Genomic DNA, 12,325 nt, shown 5'->3' with positions numbered 1-12,325 from the left:
TTTCTAAAGTTCTCACTCATATAGTCCATAAATTTACTTCATTCTTTTTGGAACTTTGTTTCCTCCTGATTGCGGATCCTTCTAGGTCAGCTTTGCTAATTCCGCAGATTCATCTTCGTCTGCCACTCCTTCATAGTTGGTAATTCCTGTGTTTTCCATTTTTGGGCTATCAAGATCCTAGCAGCAGTCATGGCATACATATATAATCTTTGACCAAATAATCTGTGGTCAAGACCCTTGGTATCCCTTCCAACTCTACAATTTTATGGTTATCACCATAAAGGTAAAGGGACCCCTGACCATTAGGTCCAGTCGTGACCGACTCTGGGGTTGCGGCGCTCATCTCGCTTTATTGGCCGAGGGAGACGGCGTACAGCTTCCGGGTCATGTGGCCAGGAGGACTAAGCCACTTCTGGCAAACCAGAGCAGCGCACGGAAACGCCGTTTACCTTCCCGCCGGAGCGGGACCTATTTATCTACTTGCACCTTGACGTGCTTTCGAACTGCTAGGTGGGCAGGAGCAGGGACCGAGCAACGGGAGATCACCCCATCGTGGGGATTCGAACCACCAACCTCTGATCGGCAAGTCCTAGGCTCTGTGGTTTAACCCACAGCGCCACCCGTGTCCCAACGGTTATCACCATACAGAAGCAGTAGAGGACTCGAAGCAGGACCAGTGAGGGGTCTCGCTTGGGGATGTGGAGCCCAGCTTGAGAGTCTCCCAAGGGCCAAGTACAGAGTTCCTCCCGGGCTGTGTCCAGAAAGAGGTGTTGGGGGTGAGTGTTCAGCCCCCTAGGCTCTCATTTGTGGGGTGCCTCAGGGCTCTGTCCTCTCCCCCAAGCTTTTTAACATCTTCATGAAGCTGCTGGGAGAGATCATCAGGTGCTTTAGGCTGGGTGCCCACCAATATGCAGATGATACCCAGCTCTACCTCTCCTTCAAATCAGAACCAGTGAGGGCAGTGTAGGTCCTGTGTGAGTGTCTGTATACAGTTGGTGGCTGGATTGAGGTTTAATCCTGACAAAGACAGAAGTACTGTTCTTGAGGGACAGTGGGCGGGTGGATGTGTGGGACTCCCTGGTCCTGAACGGGGTAACCGTACCCCTGAAAGACCAGGTGTGCAGCCTGGGAGTCATTTTGGACTCAAAGCTGCCCATGGAGGTGCAGGTCAATTCTGTGTCCAGGGCAGCTGTTTACCAGCTCCACCTGGTACGCAGGCTGAGACCCTACCTGCCCACAGACTGTCTCGCTGGAGTGGTGCATGCTCTGATTATCTTCTGCTTGGACTACTGCAATGCGCTCTACGGGGGCTTACATTTGAAGGTGACTCAGAAACCAGCTAATCCAGAATGCGGCAGCTAGACTGGTGCCTGGGAGTGGCCGCCGGGACCATATAACACTGTCCTAAAGGATCTTGACTGGCTCCCAGTACATTTCCGAGCACAATTCAAAGTGTTGGTGCTGACCTTGAAAGCCCTAAACGGCCTCGGCCCAGTATACCTGAAGGAGTGTCTCCATCCCCATTGTTCAGCCCAGACACTGAGGTCTTCTTCTGAGAGCCTCCTGAAGGCTCCCTCCCTGTGAAAAGTGAAGCTGCAGGGAACCAGATATAGGGCCTTCTTGGTAGTGGCACCCGCCCTGTGGAAGGCCCTCCCATCAGATGTCAAGGAAATAAACAACTATCTGACTTTTAGAAGACATCTGAAGGCAGCCTTGTTTGGGGAAGTTTTTAAGGACTGATATTTTTATTACGTTTTTAGATATGTTGTAAGCCACCCAGAGTGGCTGGGGAAACCCAGCCAGATAAGCGGGGTATAAATATTATTATTCCATAATTTGACACCCGGTGTTGACATTCTGTCTCTGACCTGCTGCAGGAAAGAAAACGTGGGTGCTCTGTATATTGACAGCTGTGATTGATGACCTCCCACATCTTCAGTAATGAAGTGTGGGAAGACAGGAATGACGTGTACACTCAGAGTTGCTACAGGGCTCCAACCCCACCTGTTATTGTCAGACAGCTAAACCTAGGAGAAGCTGGGTGTGAAGTGTATGACGTACCTACGGGACAGCTTCTCCTGGTCTGCCCCGTGGAGGACCTTAAAGTCCACAAATGACAACACTTTGGAGGTCCCAAGTCGCAAGGTGGTTAGTTTGGTCTCAACTGGGGCCAGGGCCTTTTCAGTACTGGCCCCGATCTGATGGAACGCTCTGTCACAAGAGACTAGGGCCCTGCGGGACTTGACATCGTTCCGCAGGGCCTGCAAGACAGAGCTGTTCCACCAGGCCTTTGGTTTGGGCTCGGTCTGACCCTTATGTTTTCCCTCCCCTTTTGGTTTTGATCCATGGGCTACTTTTAAAATGAGGCTGCATTTTAAATTGCATTTTAACCTGTATTTTAAATTGTTTGGATGGCTTTAAAAGAGGAACAAATTTAGGGAGAAGAGGGCCATTGGTGGCTGTGCTTTGCCCTGCCTAGAACTAGGGTTGAGGTTTCAGAGAAGAGACCGTTCCAGATAGAAGAAATTCTTTACGACAAACTGGAATCTGTTGATTCACCATACTTTTTTTCTCCCAGTCATTATTACTTTTGATATAATAACATGTCTCACCTTTGAAGGCTTAAATTTATCTAGTTCTGTAAAAAAAGAAGAAAAAAGGCAGTCATACGAAGAGGCAGTTTGGGGCTGCCTGGGCTGCACCATTATTATGACTCAGGAAAAAAAAGTTTTATAATTATGGTAGAGTTGAAACAGGGATAGAGAGATTAGATTTGTTTTCTCTTCCCTAAAGAGGCTTAATGCATCGCTGGCCTTGTGCAACCTGCAACCTCAGGCTCTATCGGTACGTGAACAGCAGCAGATTCTGCTTATAGCAAAACCCAGCAGCTTGCAGAATGCAGGCAGCCAACAATTCATGCAAGAGCAGACTGCACGCAGTTAAAAGTATATTTTAAAAAATGTTACTATGCTTACCGTTATAAGAAAAAAACTGCTCCTTTTCCTTTATGGTGTACCCAAGAGCCCATATAGAGTCCTTACGTAGGTTTCCTATTGGTAGGAGAAAACAACAGAGGCCAACCAGAGAATATTGAGAAGCAAAGCAGCTAGTAAGCCTGATCTTTATTGATCTGTTGCAACAGGTGCTCCCCTCACATGCAGGAAAGGAGGACCCAGAATGCAGGTGTGTCTGCCCTTATATAGACATTTTAAATTGCCCGCCCTGGAGTTCAAGACCACCCTCAGAAACATCATACATACATCACAGAAGGGGCGTAGCTCAAGATCACCCCCCAGACATATCATACCTACATCACGGAAGGGCGGTCTACAGCAGAAATCTGAGTGTGTTGTTTTTCTCCTGTCTGGCAGGTTACCTAATAACGGTCACTTGACTGGATACCCTGGTGAGCCTGGCCAGTCTTTTGTAATGACAAATACTTAGTTCCTGAGCCAGGTCACAGGCTCACCCTATTCATACACAGACATACCCTTAAGACACCATTTGTGAAGGAAAAGACAATGGGGAGGCTTTTCCATTTTCCTTTGACCTTGCACCCGCCCTGTGGAATGCCCTCCCACCAGATGTCATAGAGAGAAATAACTATTAAACTTTTAGAAGACATCTGAAGGCAGGCCTGTTTAGGGATGCTTTTAATGTTTAATAGGTTAATGTTTAATAGGTTATTGTATTTTAGTGTTTTGTTGGAAGCCACCCAGAGTGGCTGGGAAAACCCAGCCAGATGGACGGGGTATAAATAATAAATTATTATTATTACAGAGAAAACATTTGGTCAGTTTGGGAATAAAAATGGATTCAGGTTGGTCTTCCTGTGCTGATCTATGTATGTGCTTGGTTGGTACACTTACGAACATTTAACATATATCTAAGACCTCAGAATTCCTATCACACTATCAGTAGGAGAAAATAACAGAGGCCAACCAGAGAATATTGAGAAGCAAGGCAGCTAGTAAACCAGATCTTTATTAAACTATTGCAACAGGGTCCTCACCACATGCAGGAGGTAGGAGGAAACCAGAATATTGGTATGCAAGCTGTTATATAGACTTTTTACCCACCCTGGAGCCCAAGACCACCCCACTGAAACATCACACATACATCACAGAAGGAGGCGGTCTACAGCAGAAATCCTGTTTGCCAGGGTACCTGATAATGGTCACTGATTGTATTACTTGAGCAGTCTGGCCATTCTTTGGTGATGGTAAATACTCAGTTCCTGAATCCAGGTCACAGGCTCACCCTATTCATATACAGATACCCCATTAAGACAGGATTTGTGAGCAAAGAGGCAATGGGGAGGTTTTCCCATTTCCTTCCTCCTTGCAGAGAAATATTTGAGGTTATTTGGGAGAGTCACATGGCTTCAGGATTATTTTCCTGTATCTGTTTGCCTGGAACATTTATGAACATTTATTTTATATTTTAGACCTGAGCATTTTCTTGCACTGTGTTATATGGAATTGGGTCATAACCAACTCTGGAAAGCAGCCTATCAAGATGTTTTAGACAATTATTCTTTTCCAAATCTGAGCTCTGCTTTGATATTGAGTATGTGTCAACTAAGGGATTGACTCTTCTGGATAGACTCTAGAAGGGACCTGCAACTAATTAAAACACCCAATTCCCCCTTGGTAGCCATCCTTGAGAGCAGTATATTTTAGAGTGGGCTATCTTACCAAAGAAAGAAGGCTGATTGCTGAAGAAGTGATGCTTTTCAATTATGGTGCTGGAGGAGACTCTTGAGAGTCCCATGGACTGCAAGAAGATCAAACCTCTCCATTCTGAAGGAAATCAGCCCTGAGTGCTCACTGGAAGAACAGATCCTGAAGCTGAGGCTCCAAGACTTTGGCCACCTCATGAGAAGAGAAGACTCCCTGGAAAAGACCCTGATGTTGGGAAAGATGGAGGGCACAAGGAGAAGGGGACGACGGAGGATGAGATGGTTGGACAGTGTTCTCGAAGCTACCAGCATGAGTCTGACCAAACTGTGGGAGGCAGTGGAAGACAGAAGTGCCTGGAGTGCTCTGGTCCATGGGGTCACGAAGAGTCGGACACGACTAAACAACAACAACATCTTACCAAACTGACCAGTTCCCTTAAGAAATGCCTTTATTGAACTGCGCTTCCAAGTGATGCCCATTGCAGTCTTGGGTGGCTGCTACAACAGCAGTCTTGGGTGGCTGCTACAACAGCAGTCTTGGGTGGCTGCTACAACATGCAGATACATGGAAGACATCACTCATTATCTGTTAGCCTGCCCCTTATATAGCAGGCACAACCTGGCATATATATATTTTTACTTTTGAGTGAGAATAGTAGCTTTGTAACACACAGAGTGGCAGTTTATTCACTGGCTTAACCAAAAAAATCCGGGAAAAGGAATGAAGATGAAATCGCTGTAAATTGTTGTGACGATTCTGAGGTTTAATCTGAAATCAAGCTGGATTTGTGTTTGTTGTCTCTACTACAATCTCTTACATCATGTTATTGTTTAGTCGTGTCCGACTCTTTGTGACCCCCTGGACCAGAGCACGCCAGGCACCCGTCTTCCACTGCCTCCCGCAGTTTGGTCAACTCATGCTGGTAGCTTGGAGAACACTGTCCCACCATCTCGTCCTCTGTCGTCCCCTTCTCCTTGTGCCCTCCATCTTTCCCAACATCAGGGTCTTTTCCAGGGAGTCTTCTCTTCTCATGAGGTGGCCGAAGTCTTGGAGCCTCAGCTTCAGGATCCGTCCTTCCAGTGAGCACTCAGGGCTGGTCTCCCTAATAATGGATAGGTTTGATCTTCTTGCAGTCCATGGGACTCTCAAGAGTCTCCTCCAAACTGGATTTTTAAAAGTGAAAAAAATATATTCCTGTTTAATATTTAATATTCATGTTCCTGTTTAAAGCTGCCTTGTATTTGGAATCATGAGGACTGGAATCTTAGGTGCTTTGTTTTTTATATAAAAAAAATGAGTTTATATTTAGAACCGTGAAGATTAGAACCTTGCTTTGCTTTAAAGGAAATGTCCCTAGCTAAGTGGTAGAGCACCTGCTTGGCGTGCAGAAGGTCTCATGTCCAACCCCCGGACTGCGAGAGAGCTGTGCCTGAAATACCGGGCAGCAGCTGCCAGTCAGTGCAGACAACACTGAACTGGACGGACCAATGCGGGCGGGGAGGGAAAGCGTGTTCCTTCCTGGCGCATGCGCGTAGTTACCAAGGATGACGCTCATCCTCCGCGCCGGCCTAGGACGCGGACGTGAGGGAAAGGAAGGCGTGGCTTAGCCGCGTCGTGGTCAGATGGACGCTCGACGTCGTGACGTCATTTCTCATCCAGGGAGGGGGGAGGCAAGTCGTAGACATCGAGGGGTGGGCGTGGCTTAGCAGAGAGAAGGGGCGGAGCGCGCGCTCGCAGGTGCGTCGGAGCGCGAGGGGCGGGCGCATGCGCGCTGGCGAGGCCTGAGGCGGGGAAAGAGGCGGAGCGGCGGCTGAGGCGGCAGCGCGCGAGAGGAGAGCGAGCGGAGCCGCCGGCGCCAGGGAGCGAGAGAGAGAGAGGAGGAAGCCGGCCCTCTTTTAAGCTTCCGCTTGCCCGCCGCTCAGGTGAGGTGACGGGCTTCCTCTCGGTGGCGACGCCGCTGAGGGAAGGGGCGAGGGTTTGAGGGGCGCCAGTAGGCCGCGAGGGGGAGGGGGGAGGGGGAGAGGTTAAGCATGGACTAAGGTGAGCCCTGCTGCTGGATCAGGCCCGAGGGTGCCCCACCCAGCCCAGCTATCCTGTTCCCGCAGTGGCCGAGCGGGGGAAACCCGCCACAGCGCTTTCCCACAGAATGGGAAGGGGGCCCGAGGGTCATCTAGTCCAACCCCCTTGCAAGGCAGGGATAGATACAGTGGTACCTCGGGTTAAGTACTTAATTTGTTCCGGAGGTCCGTTCTTAACCTGAAACTGTTCTTAATCTGAGGTACCACTTTAGCTAATGGGGCCTCCTGCAGCCGCCGGAGCCCGATTTCTGTTCTCATCCTGAAGCAAAGTTCTTAACCTGAAGCACTATTTCTGGGTTAGTGGAGTGTGTAACCTGAAGCGTATGTAACCTGAGGTACCACTGTAGATAGATAAACTTTATTCGCATTAGCCAACGGCCATAGCAACATAAAACAAGCAATATATACAATTAAAAAGACGACAGTGGGTAAAAAGGACAATAAAATGATCAAGATTATCGTTCAGATAGTGGCCCTTAATCTCATTGCACCCTCGATAAACCTAACAAGGCAGGGATATGCAGGTGGCCCATATGGGGATCGGACCTTGGGGCGTTGAATCGCCAAACTTTCTCCCCTCCTGTGATTCCTCCACAGCTGCCTCTAGCAGTGGAGGAAGAGCACAGCCTCCACCGTGGCCTTTGGTAGCCCTCTCTTCCTCCATGAACCATCATTAAAAAAGCCATTCAGGTTGTTGGCCATTGCCCCTTCCTGTGGAAGGGAGTTCCAGAGTTTAACTGTGTACTGCAAGTCTTCTTTTATCTGGCCTTCCTCTTCCAACCTTCAGCTTCCTACAGGAGTGTTATGGGAGACGGAGAAAAACTTCTCTCTACCCACTCTTCATGCAATGCATAGTTTTATAAATGATCATGTCGCCTTTTACTTAGGTGGCTTCTAGGGGCAGGCTGAGGAGGTTATATTATATGAACCAGTCTCATTTTTTAAATCCCGCCCTCCTTAAGAGTTGAGGGCACTTGTGCGTATTATATGGTCTGTCCATTAAATAAAAATATTTACAACAACCCTGTTAGGTAGGTGACATGGCAGGATGTTCCTGCTTCACATCTCTCCCCACCAGTAAATATCACTAATAAATTGTTATACCCTTATACACCACCTACCAAGTGAGGTCCGTTGCAATATATGGTAACAAAATGTGATGTGGCACATTGAAGATTAACACATTTTATTGTGCCTAAGCTTTCTGCTGAATCCACATAAGTGCATGCTTTAACGAAACGTGTCAACCTTTTTAAGACAGTGCAAGACTTTATTTTTAGTGCCACAGATTAACCTAGCTAACCCTTCAGAGTATGCTAACACAAATCCCTGTAGCTGAAAACTAGCATGTCAGGGAGAAAGACAGTGGTCTTAACTTTCTCTCCATTAGGCAGTGATTTATTTAGCTTGCTCTGTGCATGGGTGTGGAGGAGTATTTGAATATCAAGACTTACAGCCCAAACACATGTCGACCGCATAAGAGCAAGGCCTCAGGTAACTCAATATGGGGCGAAAACTAGTATAGTCTTCAGTGTGCTCTAGAGATGTAGGAAGGGACATAGTAGGGCTGTCTGTACTTACTTTGAGGAAGCCCTGTTGGGTCTTACTTCTCAACAATCATGCATAGGTTTGACATTAGGGGTAGGGATGAGAAAAGTATAGAATGGAGGGAACTTTCTAGGTTGGAGGGGCAGAGTGAGCATGGAATGTCATGTTGCTTCTGGCTGGAGTAGAAAGAGGACTCAGCTTTACACACACAAGCTTGCCAGGCTATTCTTCTTTTTCAATGGATGATAATATTTTTTCTGTGGGTTTTTTTTTTTGCTCCTCTTCCTCTTAAAGGAGCCCAGAGAAGTGTGTAGCAGAGTAAAAAATACAATTGTTAACACCTAAAAGATCTAAAAAGTATAAAACTAAAACAGTGTAGCACAAGTGCAGTACTGTCAGCACTGCTCGATTTACATCAGATTTATTTCCACAAATCCTGAGCAAACAGGCATGACATCTAAAAGTAAGCAATGGGTTTGAGTCTGGTTTCACTACTCACAACAACACTTACTATAGCATTTTCAAGTGTTAATGCTTGCAACAGACCTGTAAAGTATGTTAGTATTATTATTATCTCCCATTACTGTGGAGGGACTGAGGCTGAGGGACAGTTGCTTGCCTAAAGCTACCAAGGGTGTTCATGGCAGAGGCAAGCTTTGAGCCACAGACATCTTTATTCATAGCTCAGGTTGCTGCTAAGACGCTTTTCCCTTCAAAGAGATGCTGTGTCTGTTAACAGGGAACAGCTTATTTCATGATGCTAACAGGAAGTGGTTGCATTAGCAGTGCCCTATACCTCTACTCTTGAGTCATTACTTTCACCGTCACATTTTCCTAGTGTGTGTTCAAATACATTCCCTGCAACCCTGTGAGTCAGTGAGGGAGAAACTTGGCTTTCAGGAGTATCTGTGTGATTAAGGAAAAAAGTGCACAGGTCTACATGATAGACTTCTTCGCAGTTGTGAAAGCAAATAAGGGGGAGTTTTGGTAATCAGTTACAGTGGTACCTTGGGTTACACACACTTCAGGTTACAGACTCCGCTAACCCAGAAATAGTACCTCGGGTTAAGAACTTTGCTTCAGGATGAGAACAGAATCGCGCAGCAGTGGCGCACCAGCAGCAGGAGGCCCCATTAGCTAAAGTGGTGCTTCAGGTTAAGAATGGACCTCCAGAACGAATTAAGTTCTTAACGCGAGGTACCACTGTATTATGCTTGTCTTTATGTGCCTTCTTATGTAGCCAGGTTTTAGCTGAGTCTAGTCGCTTAATGTGATGTCTGGGTGGTTGTTTTTAAATGTGTAACTTTTATTTTTTATGAATTGTTGGTTAGCAATCTAGGGATTTTCTTTTAAAGAGAGGCAGAATAGAAATCTTAAAATTATATATGTTATATTTAAAAGTAATGAAACAATGTAGTGTCTGTATTAAGACCTAGTTGATGACTTAACAATTATATTATCCATTAAATAACATGCAAATGATCCCCTTTGAAATAAACTTTACATCATGTTGCCTTGAGGGCAGACAGAGTGATAACATTTCTCCTTGTAAAAAATGGATCTGGGTCGATGAAATCTTCCTGAGGAGAAAGAATGTAGGTCTCAGCTGGTTTGGTTTATGGACAGGAAGTAAGGTTTTTAAAAGGTTTTTTTTTTTTTGGTGTGGGGAGGATGTGCACCAGTGTTGTGTAGTATAAGATCATCCTGCTTTGCAGCTGGTAAGCAGGATTATCTGATCCTGCACAGTGCTCCTCCTTCACAAGTGGGAAGCTGATCACGAAAGAGCAGCAACCAGCACTTCACAGGATTGGATCCTCCTGCTTAACAGGCCTGATCCTGTGCAGTGCTGCAGGAAAGCCGCTTACAAAGCAGTACCCACGCTCCACAGGATTGATGCTGTTTTATGGCATCGGTCCCGTATGGCAGGGGTGTTGAACAGGGTGGAGAGCTATGACACTGAATCTACCTTCTCCCAGGAAGACAACCAGGTAGGGCTCAGTCTGGCTCTTCTTCCTGCCCAATGTCCCATCCCCTGACGGCCAGGGATCACTCTGGGCCCATCCAACCTGTCTCACAGCAATCCTTGACTGTGTGGTGGACTCATCCTTGACCCTCTGAATATTCCTGATTTGGCTCAGCGCAGAGCCCTATTACTCACCATGGCAAAACACCAATAATATACTATAGTCATGAAGCAGTGGTGACAGTTGTTTTGTGGAACATGAAAGGGAAAACCATGTTGCTTCGGTACATGCCAAAGCAGTAAAAGTGTGGAAGGGGACCGTGCTCTGTGTACATGTCTAGTGTCAGTTCTATAGCTTGCACAGTATGATGCAAGCAGGCGATCCTGATTGTGGTATGCATTGCAAGCTGGTTTTGAACTGGGCAGTTGTGGAAAAGCCAGCGGCATTCTCGCAGTTGCTGCAGTGGCCTTTCCCACAGAAAGTGCTGTTGGCCGTATCTGTGATTGCTTTGTTTGCATAGTACAGACGTGTAGCACTAAGGACTCCCATAGGAAATAATGTATTGCATGAAGCAGGTAAGCAAATGGAAATAGAGACATTCTTTGGGAGTTCACAAAAGGAAATTCCCTGTGTTTTCTACCATAATTTCTTTTGTTAGCTCAGACAGAAAACTCCATTATCCTCAAGGCTCTTATCTAATGGAATTTACAACTGTTTTTTTGTTTTTGTTTTTTTAAAACCAAGCATAATATGGATTGTTAATCACTAACCTACACTTCCATTGCTGCTCCTCAGGGTGGCAGTTCAACAGGGATCACCAGCCTTCTTGGGCCTGAGGGCACATTTGCAAGCCAATTAAAATGTTGTGGGCACCACAACTAAGTGCACACACACTCCAACCTGTTATATTGGTTGCATAGGAATTCTTCTCTCAAGGTGTTGTGGGGCCGGAACCCTGTGGGCTTTAAAACGGCCTCTATGGGAAACACAGATGCCACGCTGGCAAACTTCGCAGTGCATATTAAATGTGTGTTCTGACCTGCATTTAAATATTTATGATCTTTCTATTCTACTCCCCTTAAAGGACAGTACTATGTGTGGGTTGTTGTTTTTTTGAAAAATAGTGATTAGCCATAATTTCGTATGGAAGAGACATGGTGCCAGGCTGGGAAAATGTGGGATAAAAATCAAACCCATGCTGTGACTCTGCAAGATGTCTCAGTCTCTGAGAAATCAGTATTTTGGTATGGCAGAACCGACCTGTGCTTTGGAACTGCCTATTAATAGGCAGGCACCCTTGCTAAACTGTTTGATATCCCTGCTAATACATATTTATTTCAGTAAGTCTACCCATACATATAACATACGTATGTAGATTTGGTTTTAAAACGTTGCTGAGTTTATATGTGTATTAGTGATTATTATTTCTTGTGCACTGCCATATATATATATGTGTGTGTGTGTGTGTGTGTACATTTTTTGAGGTGGTGGGCCTTTCTTTAGCCAGGGTGGTCCTGGTGATGTAGGGTGAAAAAAATTATATACTACTTGATTGCAGAAGAAACCTCAAAGCTGTTTACAAGAAAAAAAAAATGAGTATAATTTTACAACCATAATTTAAAACGTACAGAAAATTAAAACCACAATAGAATAAGCTATAACAATTAAAAACTCATTCAAACTTTCTAATCTGAGAAGGGTTGTCTAAATAAGAATGTTCATCAGGCACCTAAAAGAATACAGAGAAGGAATGTATGCGCAGCTAAGCATTTGGGCTATTTATTGGATACATTGTATTTATTGGATACATTATAAGGTTGATAATTTTACTAGATGCTAGGTTTCTCTCAATACCTTACACAGTGAGTCTTCTTGTTATAGATTTAGATATACCCTACCTTTTTCCCTGATGAAACTCGAGATAAAAACAAGAACCGCTAAAAAAAACCAGTGTTTCTCCTCTGAGGATTTGTGAGTGAAATCCTGTGTATGAAGTCATTGGGTTGGGTCCAGAGATCAGTGAGTGGAAAGGAAAAAATGCTAATCCAGGACT

At 45.6% G+C, this 12,325-nt stretch overlaps 1 protein-coding gene across 1 annotated transcript in view; it reads left to right on the top strand.

Annotated features, from left to right (window-relative positions):
• The first annotated feature begins 6,417 nt into the window (after nt 1-6,417).
• SCAP (SREBF chaperone) overlaps nt 6,418-12,325 on the top strand; it is a 60,834-nt gene continuing 54,926 nt past the window's right edge. Inside the window, exon 1 of the mRNA XM_083406087.1 lies at nt 6,418-6,604. The gene's annotated coding sequence lies outside the window, so the exon portion shown is untranslated. The remainder of the gene's footprint in view (nt 6,605-12,325) is intronic.

The sequence above is a fragment of the Podarcis tiliguerta genome (assembly GCF_965153285.1).
Source record: "Podarcis tiliguerta genome assembly, chromosome: 12".
NCBI lineage: Eukaryota > Metazoa > Chordata > Lepidosauria > Squamata > Lacertidae > Podarcis > Podarcis tiliguerta.
This window is presented reverse-complemented; position numbering and strand designations above follow the sequence as displayed.